The sequence below is a fragment of the Ovis canadensis genome, chromosome 5 (genome assembly GCF_042477335.2).
Source record: "Ovis canadensis isolate MfBH-ARS-UI-01 breed Bighorn chromosome 5, ARS-UI_OviCan_v2, whole genome shotgun sequence".
NCBI classification, from domain to species: Eukaryota; Metazoa; Chordata; class Mammalia; order Artiodactyla; family Bovidae; genus Ovis; species Ovis canadensis.
The window spans coordinates 89,308,710-89,323,820 of NC_091249.1; positions in this window are offsets into that span (position 1 = coordinate 89,308,710).

A 15,111-nucleotide genomic window follows, 5' to 3' on the forward strand; every position below is an offset into this window, starting at 1 on the left:
TAATGCCAGCCAACCATTTCATCCTCTGTTGTCCCCCTCTCCTCCCACATTCAATCTTTCCCAGCATCAGGGTCTTTTCAAAGGAGTCAGCTCTTCACATCAGGTGAAAGTACTGGAGACAAAGTGTTGGAGTTTCAGCTTCAACATCAGTTCTTCCAATAAATATTCAGGACTAGTTTCCTTTAGGGTAGACTGGTTGGATCTCCTTGCTGTCCAAAGGACTCTCAAGAGTCTTCACCAACACCACAGTTCAAAAGCATCAATTCTTTGGCTCTCAGCTTTCTTTATACTCCAACTCTCACATCCATACATGACTACTGGTAAAACCATAGCTTTGACTAGACTGATCTTTGTTAGCAAAGTAATGTCTCTGCTTTTTAATATGCTGTCTAGGTTGGTCAGGAGAAATATCAATAACCTCAGATATGCAGATGACAACACCCTTATGGCAGAAAGTGAAGAAGATAAAGAGCCTTTTGATAAAAGTGAAAGAAGAGAGTGAAAAAGTTGACTTAAAGCTCAACATTCAGAAAACGAAAATCATGGCATCCCATCACTTCATGGCAAATAGATGGGGAAACAGTAGCTGACTTTATTTTTCTGGGCTCCAAAATCACTGCAGATGGTGATTGCAGCCATGAAATTAAAAGACACTTACTCCTTGGAAGAAAAGTGATGACCAACCTAGATAGCATATTGAAAAGCAGAGACATTACTTTGTCAAGAAAGGTCTGTCTAGTCAAGGCTTTGGTTTTTCCAGTAGTCATGTATGGATGTGAGAGTTGGACTATAAAGAAAGCTGAGCACCAAAGAATTGATGCTTTTGAACTGTGATGTTGGAGAAGACTCTTGAGAGTCCCTTGGACTGGAAGGAGATCCAATCAGTCCATCCTAAAGATCAGTCCTGGGTGTTCTTTGGAAGGAATGATGTTGAAACTGAAACTCCAATCCTTTGGCCACCTGATGTGAAGAGCTGACTCTTTGGAAAAGACCCTGATGCTGGGAAAGATTGAAGGCAAGAGGAGAAGGGGACAATATAGGATGAGATGGCTGGATGGCATAACCAACTCGATGGACATGAGTTTGGGTGAACTCTGGGAGTTGGTGATGGACAGGGAGGGCTGGTGGGCTGCAGTTCATGGGGTCGCAAAGAGTTGGACATGACTGAGTGACTGAACTGAAAGAAGCCTGGTGTTCTGTAATCCAATGGAGCTGCAAACAGTCAAACATGACTGAGCAACCTAACTGAACTGATACGTCCAAGAGATCCAGGAGAACTGGATAACTCTCCAAAATTTAATCCTGACCTTAAATACCATCCTCAGCTAAAGACAAAAGAAATTAGGGGTAATTTAAAATTCCAAAGGGAAGGAAGGCAAGTCACAGGGAGGAGGAAAACAGATGTTTCAAAAAGAAGCATTTGCTGGACCCTGCAGACTGTGAGACACAGATTAGACTCTGATCTCTGAATTTTTCCCCACAACAATTATCTCATATTCTTTGCTGATATCTTTGGTAATAGATCTATTCTTTTAACAGATCTACTGTCTAAATAATTCAGACAGTAAGAGGAAATATCAGAGTTTCTTCCTGAGTCTTTTGAGCCTTTGATTGTTTTCAGCTCAAAATAATTTGTGTGCCAGAGATATTTTGGGTTGGCAAATTTTGTTCCCCTGCTATGTGTAACTATAATTAAACAAGATAATTTGAAATATAAAAGAGATAAATTAAAAAATAGTTATCAGGAAATTTTTGAAAGGAAAGTATCAAACAATGGCTAAAAACAGATTCTTGGATTTATAAATTTGTCAGAAAATTAGAGTCCATTTAGTAGGAAAGTAGTTGATGATATCTGTTGACAGTGAAGACAGTGGATGCCCAAGTTGGAAAAAGTTGCTGTATCTGCAACTTAGATGGAGCAAAGTGGAGTTGGGTATTATAAATTTGCAGTAAGCCCATGCATACAAGAAGTATACTTTCCTGTTGCAACATTTAAGTGAGGAAATAAAAAGTGTTTGAGTTGACAAGACTAGAGATTGATATACAAATCTGGAAGGGCAGGAAGACAATGGAATCAATCATTTATATAAAAGGATTCCTTAAGTACAAAGAGAATTCTGAAAATTTTACTTCTGTTTTGTACTTATAATGAAGTTCCTAGGGCCAAGGACCATGTAAGCCAGGCTCTTTATACAGAGCCACAGTGTTGAGCACTGGAGTAGGTTCATATTAAGCATTTTATATAGAATGTTCTAACTATGAAATATGGATGGCAATCTTTGGAATAAGTGTATAGCTAAGGTTTTATTTTTTCCAGTATTTTATATATCTAAGGACATTTTTCAGGGTAGTTGGATCATCTTATTATATTACCAGAATATAGGTGGAATAGTTAGGTCAATGAATTTTTTTAAAGTCTACTATTACTAAAATTTTAATTATAATCCCATAACTAATAATAACAGTTGTATATATATATATGTTTATATATATATATGATACATATAAAATTTATCTAGTGCTTAGTGTGTGTAAGTTCAGTTCCGTCACTCAGTCATGTCTGACTCTTTGTGACCCCATGAACCACAGCACACCAGGCCTCCCTGTCCATCACCAACTTCTGGAGTTTACCCAAACTCATGTCAGGCCCTTTAAAATTTCATTTATTTCATTTGATATATCAAAAAAACCCCACAAAAGAATCCTATGTATCCCCTGGTGGCTCACTGGTAAAGAATTTCCCTGCAATGAAGTAGACCCAGGTTTGATTCCTGGGTAGGGAAGATCCATTGGAGGAGGGAATGGCTACCCATTCCACTATTCTTGCCTGGAGAATTCCATGGACAATAAGCCTGGAGAGCTACCGTCTATGGGGTTGCAAAGAGTTGGACAGAACTAAGCAGCTAACATTTTCACTTTTATCCCCAGGTTAGAAATTAGAAAGCTGAAGCACTTGTGACTTTTCTGAGGTCAATTGGTTAGCAAATGTCTGAACAGGAATGATGTATCACACTTACATAAAATTGGCCACACACCTACACCCACACCCACATACACACACATAGGGCCACATGATACTGTGCTGCTAGTAAAGATTTAGGATTCTTTTAATGAGATGACCTTGTATTTGGTAAGAAACTCTTACATTATCCAAATTCTACTACTTATTAAATCAATTTTATTTGCATACAAACCAGTTTGTTTCTAGCTTAATCTTTCTCATAGTATCCTTTTAAATGCAGCTAGCCTTGAAATCCCTCCCTAATCCTACAAATTCATTGGATACATTTTCTTTCTTCCCAGTTATCTCAGGTGATGGCTTTATTAATACTATGCAGTATATGTCACCATTTTTCCCATCCTTATACAATAGTTTCCTTATCAACCTCCTAACCTCTTATAATAATTTCTAGTAACTTTCTGCCTTGTTTCAAAACCAATGTTATATATGGTAGGGATATTTTGCATAAATTGTTATACCATTCCATATTGCCACAACAGTGCTGTTTAATCGACCAGCCAAGTATTCAGTGGCGTGCTTAGTTACTCACACATGTTTAGGGTGACTGTGGTTGGCAGATCCAAGTTCCAGTTACAGATTGGGTTCAAGTTTCTCATTTTTCCCTGGATGAACAAGCTAGCTTTGACATCTTCCAGTAATGTTAGGAATTATAAAGTAATGTTGGGGCTTCCTTCATAGCTCAGTTGGTAGATCATCTGCCTGCAATGCTCAGATGGTAAAGCGTCTGCCTACAGTGCGGGAAACCCAGATTCAATTCCTGGGTTAGGAAGACCCCTGGAGAAGGAAATGGCAACCCATGTCAGTATTATTGCCTGGAGAATCCCATGGACAGAGGAGCCTGACAGGCTACAGTACACAGGATCTCAAGAGTTGGGCACGACAGCGACTAAACCACCACCCGTATTGTTAGGAGAGCAAAGAGCAGACAAGGTCAGTCACAGAGGCACACAACAAACCTCATTTTGTACTATGTGTGCCAATAGCTCATTGGCCAAAGAGACTTGTATGATCATGCTCAGAGTTAATAGGCAGGTAGATATGCTTCACCTATCATGAAATCAAGCCAAAGGTACAGATGCACAGCATTAGTATCAGTTCAGTCGCTCAGTCATGTCCAACTCTTTGCGACCCCATGGACTGCGGCATGCCAGGCCTTCCTGTTCATCACCAACTCCCGGGGTTTAACCTAACTCATATCCATTGAGTTGGTGATGCCATCCAACCATCTCAACCTCTGTCACCCCCTTCTCCTTCTGCATTCAATCTTTCCCAGCATCAGGGTCTTTTCAAGTGAGCAAGCTCTTCGCATCAGGTGGCCAAAGTTTTGGAGTTTCAGCTTCAACATTAGTCCTTCCAATGAACTCTCAGGACTGATCTTTAGGATGGACTGGTTGGATCTCCTTGCAGTCCAAGGGACTCTCAAGAGTCTTCTCCAACACCATAGTTCAAAAGCATCAATTCTTTGGCACTCAGCTTTCTTTATAGCCCAATTCTCACATCCATACATCACTATGGAAAAACCATAGCTCCGACTAGATGGACCTTTTCTGTCAAAGTAATGTCTCTGCTTTTAATATGTTGTCTAGGTTGGTCATAGAATTATGCCCCATATTTAATTTTCTATAATGAGATTTTACCAGTATTCCTCTGATTGATAAAGAAGATAGAACAACCAAAAACTATCATAATTTTGACTGTTGTTTTATCACAAAATTATTTTTATAACTCTTGAATATTCACTTTAGTAACTATATACTACAGAATGTAAATTATTAAATTACTAAATTTTGTCTCACCTTATGAATTGAGATTAGAACATACCGATAGAGTGATAGTTTTTAACAAACTAAATGTTTTGATTTTTTGATTTTATAACATTTCTAGAACCTAAAGCAGTGCATAGAACATGGTACACACTTATGAAGGATTTATTAACTTGAATCCTTAGTCATGTGTAACTTGTTTTCAATTAATATAATAAATAAACTCCATGTATGGATTTTTCATCATTTTCTTTCCAGTGTGAAAGTTCTGTATTTGTGTGGTAAATTAAATGCAAACCAAACAAAATGCAAAACTTTTCACTCCAAGTTCTACTTCCTTGTCACCTTTCATACGTTGCTGCTTGTTGTAATTGGATTTTTAAGCATTGCAAAGAACTTTGTATAAAAATATAGGCATTGTTTTTAAGCACTTCTTCTTAAACAAATTCTCTGCTCTTCAGAGGAAGTGTTGTGAAATAAAATGTCCAGTCATCAGAAGCCTGCTAAAACCTTTCAACCTCTGTTGGCCTTTCTCTTTGCCTGAGTGGTTGCAGTATTTGTCTTGTGCTGCTGGAGGCTACCCGTGGTAACTTCCTGTAGCTAAGTCAAAACTCTTAGATTCTTAAATCCTGTGCCTCTAATTAATAGCTGTGCTACATTAAAACTAAGATGTTCATTCCCCTGAAAATGTAAAAACCTGATCTAAGTGAGCTGTATCTAACTAATCCTTTGGTGTATTCCCTGCTTTTGAAGAATCGCATTGTAACTCCCCAGCTTCAAAATAAACTCAACTTTGGTCTTCTCTCATTCAGACATTTTCTAGTTCAAATAATCCCTGCTTTTTAGTTTGCATTCTCTTAGCTACTGATCCAAAAATTTGGGCTTTAATATTATGAAGAATTTTTCTTTCAAGATTTGAGAAGGCCTATAAGAATTCAGCTGTTTCTGTTATTAGTGTTTGCTTTGCTTCTTTACAAAACACAGAAGAGTTGGAAAAGATGATTCCAGGAGGTCTACATAAGTTTACTAACCTTCCTGGCTACCAGCTCCTTGAGTTTACAACCAAGCTGTTGGATAGCGATCCTGTCAATATGGTTGGTCAGTAAGGATCGTATTTGAGAAGAAGAGCTGTCCAGGAGATCAGAAATCCTGGACAAACCTCTGGCACTTCCTGTATCTCTGCTGTATTGTGACTGCTGTTTCATTTCTGCTTGGCAAATTGCTTGCAACTTTAGTTTCATCAGTCTCAAACTTGAAATCATATAGGGGAGGAGATTCTGGGAAAAGTAGTTTTCAGTATAACCATGTTAATAGAGTAACCCACTAGAGTTACCAAAGAAATTGAGGTTAGGTGTTCAAAGACATGAGCAAAATAAAAATCTGGAGATAATGTACTGCCAATAGTTGCAAAACAAAGCTGAATGATGAGAAATATTGGTTAGCATGTTGTATTACAGATTCATACAGATATATAATGAATAACATATATAATTATTTTGCATGCTCAGTTGCTCAGTCATGTCCGACTCTTTGCAACCCCATGGACTGCAGCATGCCAGGCTTCCCTGTCCATCACTGTCTCCCAGAGTTTGCTCAAACATGTATCCATTGAGTGATACCATTCAACCATCTCATCCTCTGTTGTCCCTTTCTCCAATCTTTCCTAGCATCAGGGTTCTTTTCCAATGAGTCAGCTCTTTGTATTAAGTAGCCAAAGTATTGGAGTTTCAGCTTCAGCATCAGTCCTTCCATTCAATATTCAGGGTTGATTTCCTTTAGGACTGACTGGTTTGATCTCCCTGCAGTCCAAGTGACTCTCCAGTCTTCTCCAAAAACCACAGTTCAAAAGCATTGATTCTTCAGCACTCAGCCTTCTTTATGGTCCAGCTATCACATCCATACACGACTACTGGAAAAATCATAACTTTGACTGTACAGACATTTGTCAGCAAAGTAATATTGTTTGTTTCTAATACACTGTCTAGGTTTGTCATAGTGTTTTCCCCAAGGAGCAAGCATCTTTCAATTTCATGGCTTGAATCATTGACCGCAGTAATTTTGGAGCTCAAGAAAATAAAATCTGTCACTGTTTCCAATTTTTCCCGTTCTATTTGCCACAAATTGATGTGACCAGATGCCACGCTCTTCGTTTTTTGAATGCCGAGTTTTAAGCCAGCTTTTCCACACTCCTCTCTTACCTTCATCAACAGGCTCTTTAGTTCCTATACACTGTCTGTCATTAGAGTAGTATCATCTGCATATATGAGGTTGTTGATATTTCTCCCAACAATCTGGATTCAGGTTTGTGATTCATTCTGCCCAGTATTTTGCATGATGTACTCTGCATATAAGTTAAATAAGCAGGGTGACAACATACAGCCTTGATGCACTCCTTTCTCAATTTTAAACCAGTCGGTTGTTCCATGGCTGGTTCTGGCTGTTGCCTCTTGACCTGCATACAGGTTTCTCAGGAAGCAGGTAGTGTGGTCTGGTATTCTCTTTTACATTAAAAATTTTCCACAGTTTATTGTGACCCACACAGTTAAAGGCTTTAGCGTAGTCAATGAGCAGTAGAGGTTTTTTGGCCAATGTTAGCAATTTGATCCCAGCTTGTACATCTGAAAGTTCTTGGTTCATGTACGGCTGAAGCCTAGCTTGAAGGTTTTGATAATTTGCTTGTTTGTATATGAAAAGTCCCCAACTGTACAGTAGTTTGAACATGTTTTGTCATTACCCTTCTTTGGGATTGGAATGACAACTGACCTTTTGTAGTCCTGTGGCCACTGCTGAGTTTTCCAAATTTACTGGCATATTGACTGCAGCACTTTACCAGCATCATCTTTTAGGATTTAAAATAGCTCAACCGAAATTCCATCACCTCCACTGGCTTTGTTCATAGCAATATTTCTTATGCCCCACTTGAGTCCACATTCCAGGATGTTTGGCTCTAGGTGAGTGACCACACCATTGTGGTTTTCTGGATCATTAAAACCTTTTTTGTATAGTTCTTTTATGTATTTTTGCCACCTCTTAATCTCTTCTGCTTCTGTTAAGTCCTTGCCAGTTCCGTCCTTTGTTTTGCCCATCTTTGCATAAAATATTTCTTTGGTATTTCCGATTTTCTTGAGAGATCTCTAGTCTTTCCCATTTTGTTATTTTCCTCTATTTCTTTGCATTGTTAATTTAAGAAGGTGTTCTTATCTCTCCTTGCTGTTCTCTGGAATTCTGCATTCATCTGACTGTATCTTTCTCTTCCTCATTTGCCTTTTGCTTTTCTTCTTTTTCCAGCGATTTGTAAGGCCTCCTCAGACAACCACTTTGCCTTTTTGCATTTCTTTTTCATGGGGGTGGTTTTAATCCCTGCCTCCTATACAGTATTACAAACCTCCACCCATAGTTCTTCAGGTACTCTGTCTACCAGATCTAATCTCTTGCATCTATTTGTAACTTTCACTGTATAATTATAAGGGATTTGACTTAGGTCATACCTGAATGGTCTACTGGTCTTCCCTACTTACTTTAATTTAAGCCTGAATTTTTCAATAAGTAGCTCATTACCTGAGCTCTAGTCAGCTCCCAGATTGTTTTTGCTGACTGTATAGATATTCTTCATCTTTGGCTGCAAATATTTTCAATCTGATTTCAGTATTGACTATCTGTTGCTGTCCATGTGTAGAGTCATCTCTTGGGTTGTTGGAAAGGAATGTTTGCTAAAACCAGTGTGTTCTCTTGGGAAAATCTGTTAGCCTTTGCTCTGCTTCATTTTGTACTACAAGGCCAAACTTTTCTGTTATTCTGGGTATCTCTTGACTTTCTACTTTTGCATTCGAATCCCCTGTAATGAAAATATATCTTTTCTTGTTGTTAATTCTAGGAAGTCTTGTAGGTCTTCATAGAACCATTCAGCTTCACCTTTTTTGGCATTAGTGGTTGAGGCATAGAGTTGGATTCCTGTGATGTTGAATTATTTTCCTTGGAGACGAATGGAAATCATTTTGTCGTCTTCGAGACTGCACCAAAGCACTGCATATTGGACTCTTGTTAATGGTGAGGGCTATTCCATTTCTTCCAAGGGATTCTTCCCAACAGTAGTAGCTATAATTGTCATGTTAATTATATTTGCTCATTCTCATCCATTTTAGTTTACTGATTCCTAAAATGTTGATGTTCAGTCTTTTCATCCCCTGCATAAAAATATACACATACATAATATGCAATTACATATTATATACATAATTACATATATAATATGTAATTCTATAAATATTGACTGAGTTTATTAAAGACTAAATGTGTAGAACAGCATTTAACACATAAGTAGAACTTAATTTTATTTCCAATAAATTTAGTAATTAGGAATAATTTAGTCTATTAATATCATGGACACTAGAGCCAGCATAATCTTTCAACCATTGGCTTAGATTTATCATCTCCTAATTTTTTGTATTTTGAAATACAAATTGATCTAAATTCTGAGAAAATGAAAGCATTATAATTCATACATTAAACTAAGTACAAACCACATTTGAAGATTTGGGACAAAGCTTTATTACGAAATTTAATAAAACAGAATTAGATTCAATAAATATTGCTTTTTAAATTAATTGGGTTCCTGATATGACCGACTTATTATATATAATAGAATATATAAGAGGCTGTTATTTTAAGTGAAATTCTAGAGTTTGCGATGTCCAAGCATTTAATCTTGGCAAGTGAAAGAAGGGAATGCTATAATTATGTGCAGCATAGAGTTTTTGTGAAGTTGGATAAATAGTTCTTACAAATCTTACCTGAAAATTCCAAACAAATTAGAATTTATAGTATATACATGTAATAGCTATAATAAATATGGAAACAATTTTACTTACATAACATTTGCTAAAACTATTGTACACAGAAATTTTTAAAGACTTACAAAGGAAAAAAAAGGAAATAAGCTTCTATATATTTCAGTTGTTAGAAAAATCTCAAATTAAATTTTTAAAACTGTTCAAGGAAAAACAATTAAATAGATGGATGCAGTAAAGCATGACTATTAAATTTTCTATGTCCATAGGGGTGTTAGGCATGACATATTATGATAAAGATTGGGTTCGAAGTTAAAGAAATTTTTATTTTAGAAATGAGAAAAATAACATATTATATAATTGCCTGTTCCAGTTTTTGGACTCCTGCCTTCTTCCTGCCATGCTCTAGTAAACTGTATTTTAGAAAAGGGCATAGTATTATAGCATTTCACAATATAACAAGATTGCATATTTGTAGAATGCTAACCATGGCATATTTCTCAACTGCTGCCTGTAATGAGTTACATTCTTCTTTGAAATCTTTTAGTGTGTGTTTTCCTATTAGTGAAACTACAAACTAAAATCTCATGGATAAATATATATGATTGACATTTGCTATGTGCATGTAGATGAGGCAATGTTAGAACTAGGACACAGGACTAACAATACAAAAATGCATTATAAGGCACTTGATAATATTTGAGAAATTTAATATTAAATTATAGTTAGAACAATCTTAGTTTGATAATGCCTACTTATTTCTTTTCAATATAAATCTGGTATATCAAAATCAAAATTTGATCAGCTATGACAAACTTAGTAAGTAGAGTGAATTTGAGAAAATTATCCTGGGATTTAACCATATTTAATTAAATTGAAAATGTACTAATGATGTTGAGAATGTTGATTTACTGTCTTATTCTTTTAGTAAACATGTCAGAAATCAGGCTGAGTTTCAGACAAGATTATGAAAGTATTAGTAAATTCTTCCTGTAGTTGAGAAGATTATCAATTGATCATAACTGAGTGACTTCTCATTTTATGTAACTAAAAGGCATACATTTTAAAAAACTAATTTTAAGTGATTACCAAAACTTTTCAAATAACATGAACTACTTTTTTTTTTTTTTTTGCGGGGGGTGGGGGGGGGGAGGTGCTGGCTTATTTAGCTTTAAATATTCTATATATGTGTTAACTAATTTTATGTGTCAACTTAGCCCTTGGTACTCAGATATTTGTTCAAATATTATTCTAGATGTTTCTCTGAAGGCATTTTTGTAGATTAAATTAACATTTAAGTCAGGCTTCCCTGGTGGCTCAGAGGTTAAAGGGTCTGCCCGCAATGAGGAAGACTGGGTTCGATCCCTGGGTCCGATCCCTGGGTCGGAAAGATCCCCTGGAGAAGGAAATGGCAACCCGCTCCAGTATTCTTGCCTGGAGAATCCCATGGACAGGGGAGCTTGGTGGACTACAATCCAAGGGGTCGCAAACAGTTGGACACGACTGAGCGACTTCACGTTCTCACTTTCACTTTTACTTTCAAGTAAAGCAGACTACCTTTCATATTGTGGGTAAACTTTCTCCATTTAGTTGAAGGCCTTGACAGTAAAAGACTGATATTTCTGAAAGGAAAGGGAATTCTGACAGCAGATTATCTTTGGACTTGAACTACAGCGTCACCTCTTCCCTGGGTCTCCAGCCTGGCAGCCGACTCTGCAAATTTGTAGACTTGCCAAGCCTCCACCATCTCCTGAGCCAATTTTTAAAAATCTCTCTCTCACTCTCCCCTCCCTCCTTTCCTCCCCCTCTCTCTGTCCTTCTACATCCTATTGATTTTGTTTCTCTAGAGAACTCTGAACTCTTAATAATACATGATGCTGTTGAGATACCATAGTTGTATTCTGAACACTTTTTCACATTTTCATTGAAGGCACCATGATAAGTTAGAGGCAGGTAGAGTTATTTTTAGTTTGATAGGTTTCATTTCTGAGAAAAGAATGGGCTAGGAGTTGCATATAAGTGATATTTAAAGTTTTTTGAAAGTTTCACTGTGGAATTATGTTTCTCTTTTAAATGTATAAAAAGTGGAATTTGATAAAGGTGTACCACATGAAGCCAGGTAAGAGTTATCTAAGATAAGGGTATGCTTTAGATGGGTTAAAATACTTAGTCTTATTTCTAAATTACCACAGTGCTAAAAGTAAAGTCAATATAAATAGGACTTTGTGTATTGAATAAATAATATTTTATAAGTAGAAATGTGATTTCTATTTCCTTTTACTCTTTTAAACTTAGTTTTGGGAGAAAAATATGATAAAACATATTTATTCTTAAGTTCTGTCCAATTTAAAAATATTTTTGCTAATTTGTTCTACTTAAAAAGAAATAACAAACACTGATTTTCAGCATCCAGTTCCTCCAAGTCAGGCAGATCAAAGTTTCACTGTGTTTGAGGTGCATCATTGAACAGAAAGCCCCAGGAACCATATGTTCTACCTGTTTCTTGCCTCTTCCCCAAAACTTCACCTGAATTAAAGAGATGAATAACAACTGCTTTTGATCACACATCAGGAAAGGACATCCTAAGTATATTAATAATTTCTGTTTGAAACAAAATCTTGTCATTTGCATATGTAACCCATGGTGACTATTGAATATTCTCTTTAATTAATTTGGGTGCCCTTGATCTACTTGATGAACTGCCCTGTATATTCACATTTGCTACTACAAGAATGATAAAACAAATGCAAAACTTGAAAATCTTCCCAAAAGATAAATATTCTTTTGAATCAACACAGATGTGTTTAGACCCTAATATGTAATTAGCATAAAATGCTGAGTTAAATCTTCAAATCTTCCCATTACTTTAACTTTTTGCACTCAAGAGTATTCTGTGTACAATATAAAATTTTTCTTTCAGAGAATCAATGAAATAGTATTTATTTACTGCCTGTCTGTCTATTATTTATCTAGAAGATATAAAAGTAATACTTTAGCTCTTTTATCTCCTCAAATAGTTTTTGTAGCTTATTATGTTTCCAAGCATGCATTTAAATCAAAATCCTCAATCATCCCATTTTCCTTTAACAAAACAAATTATCAAGTGTTATTATTGCAAGATTGCTGTATCATTTTGAAAAAATTGTCACATTTTGCATGACTGACTTGAAAAGTATTTGGATAGTACTATAAAGCAAATAGTTATTCCTCTTGCATTATAGGTTGACCTATACAGTTGTTTCTGTATAAGTTTCATGTATTAAGCTTTTCAAACCTAAAAGTCTAGTTCTGGGGTGGAAAAATCTTCACCTTGTACAAATGAATTCAAGGTGAAAGTTTCATGAGGTAAATGGTGCGATGAGCAACAGACTCAGGAAAAGCCAAAACTTGCTTTTGTTTAAAATTCTTGTAGGTGCAAAAGGATCACAATGGGTATTGAAAAGAGTAGCACACTGGTTAATGTACTCCCCCTAAAAACATGATCTAACCTACTAGTTATTGTGGTCCAATCAGTGCCTCAAAACTGACAGATAAACTTAGCAATTCCTGGGTAAAGAGCAAGAAGCATATAGAGGGTTCAATACACTTGGCTGCTTACATTTAAATGAAATAATTTTTTTTTAAAAATCAAAAATTCTGTTTCTCAGTCACATATCAAGTGCTTAACAACCACAAGTGGATAGTGGCTACTATTTTGAGCAGTGCAGAATAGATTATTCTGAACCCATTTTTTTGATAAAATAATAGTAGTTCAGATTTGTTTGCTACATTGACATTTAAAACTACTTTCTCATATATTACCTGTTTATTACAAAGCTGATGAAAAGCAAGTAAAGAAGTTCTATATTGTTTTCTTAAACCTGAAGTTCAAAGAAATTACCTCTATATGGCTAGTAAAAGGCAGGATTATGAATGTAGCTTAAATATTCTGATTCTTAGAGGAAAACATCAAAAAAAATATTCCTGACTTTTTGGGTAGATATCAGTATAACATCACGCATATATATATATTTCAAGATGGTTATTCTAAAAAGCACACTTTTGTATGTATAGGTCTTTAAGTTTATATCTAATCAATATTCTTTATTATTATTATTTTTATTATTCAGCTGTACCTAGAAGATACTAATTCTCTTCTAGACTTCATGCCCAGCTTGAAGTAGTCATATCTTGACCAAGGAAGGAAGTGAAAAGCAAAAATTTTATCATAGATTTTAGCATAATAATTGTTCATTGTTTGTGCCACAATTATAGTACATGGATTAATAATTATAATTTCTGAACCTAATAATTTATGCATTAATATTTTGTCTCTGTCATGTCTTTAATTTTTGCAATTAATTGTTTTAATAACGGAAAGGTTAATTGTGCTATTCATCAGAATTGCTTGCTGTGAAATGGTAGACAAATAAGAACTTTACAGATAAAGGGCATACTTACTAATCAAGCCTGTCATTTCTTTAGAAAGTAAACCTGCTGTGACAGCCTAATAGATTTATTTAATTTGCAAAATCTTGGGGTTCAGAAAAGTTCCCACTAAAGCAAATGGAATTGTAACAGATTAAATTTATGTTTATACTCAACCATATCCAGAAATGCATATATTTTTCTATGTCTAGGTATATGCATACACACATTTGTGTACAGCAGGCACACATACACATTCTATAATCACTTTCATTAAACTATAGCCTGGAAAACAAGGTTTTTTTCTAAAATCATAATCTGATACTATGCTTCTTAAAATTATTAGTACATGATAGAAAAAGCGTTATTATATTCTTATCAGTTCTGTTCAGTGGCACAGTTGTGTCTGACTCTGCAACCCCACGAACTGTAGAATGCTAGGTTTTCCTGTCCATCACCAACGCCCAGAGCTTATTCAAACTCATGTCCATCAAGCCAGTGATGCAATCCAACCATCTCATCCTCTGTCGTCCCCTTCTCTTCCCACCTTCAATCTTTCCCGGCATCAGGGTCTTTTCTAGTGAGTCAGTTCTTCACATCAGGTGGCCAAAGTGTTGGAGTTTCAGCATCAGCATCAGTCTTTCCAATGAATATTCAGGACTGATTTCCTTTAGGATGGACTGCTTGGATCTCCTTGCAGTCCAAGGGACTCTCAAGAGACTTTTCCAACACCACAGTTCAAAAGTATCAACTCTTTGGTGCTCAGCTTTCACTATAGTCCAACTCACATCCACACATGACTACTGGAAAAAACCAGAGCTTTGACTAGATGGACCTCTGTTGGCAAAGTATTATCTTGCCTAGATCCAGGTACTGCAGGGTGAAGAAGGAAATGGCACAGATCACTTCCTGCTGTTTCAGGTCTGAAGCCAAATGATTGTTTTTGCACAGGTCCATATATCAGTGAGGTTTGTATTATCTTAAAATTATCTTGTTCTTCTTATTTTCACCAAATTTCTGTCCAAAATTTTAGTAGAATTCCAGTCTCTTGCTTCCAATTAATTCCTTGGTTAAGTAACCACAGACAGAATTTTGTTTTGATATAGGTCTAAGCATGGGACCTCTTGTCATT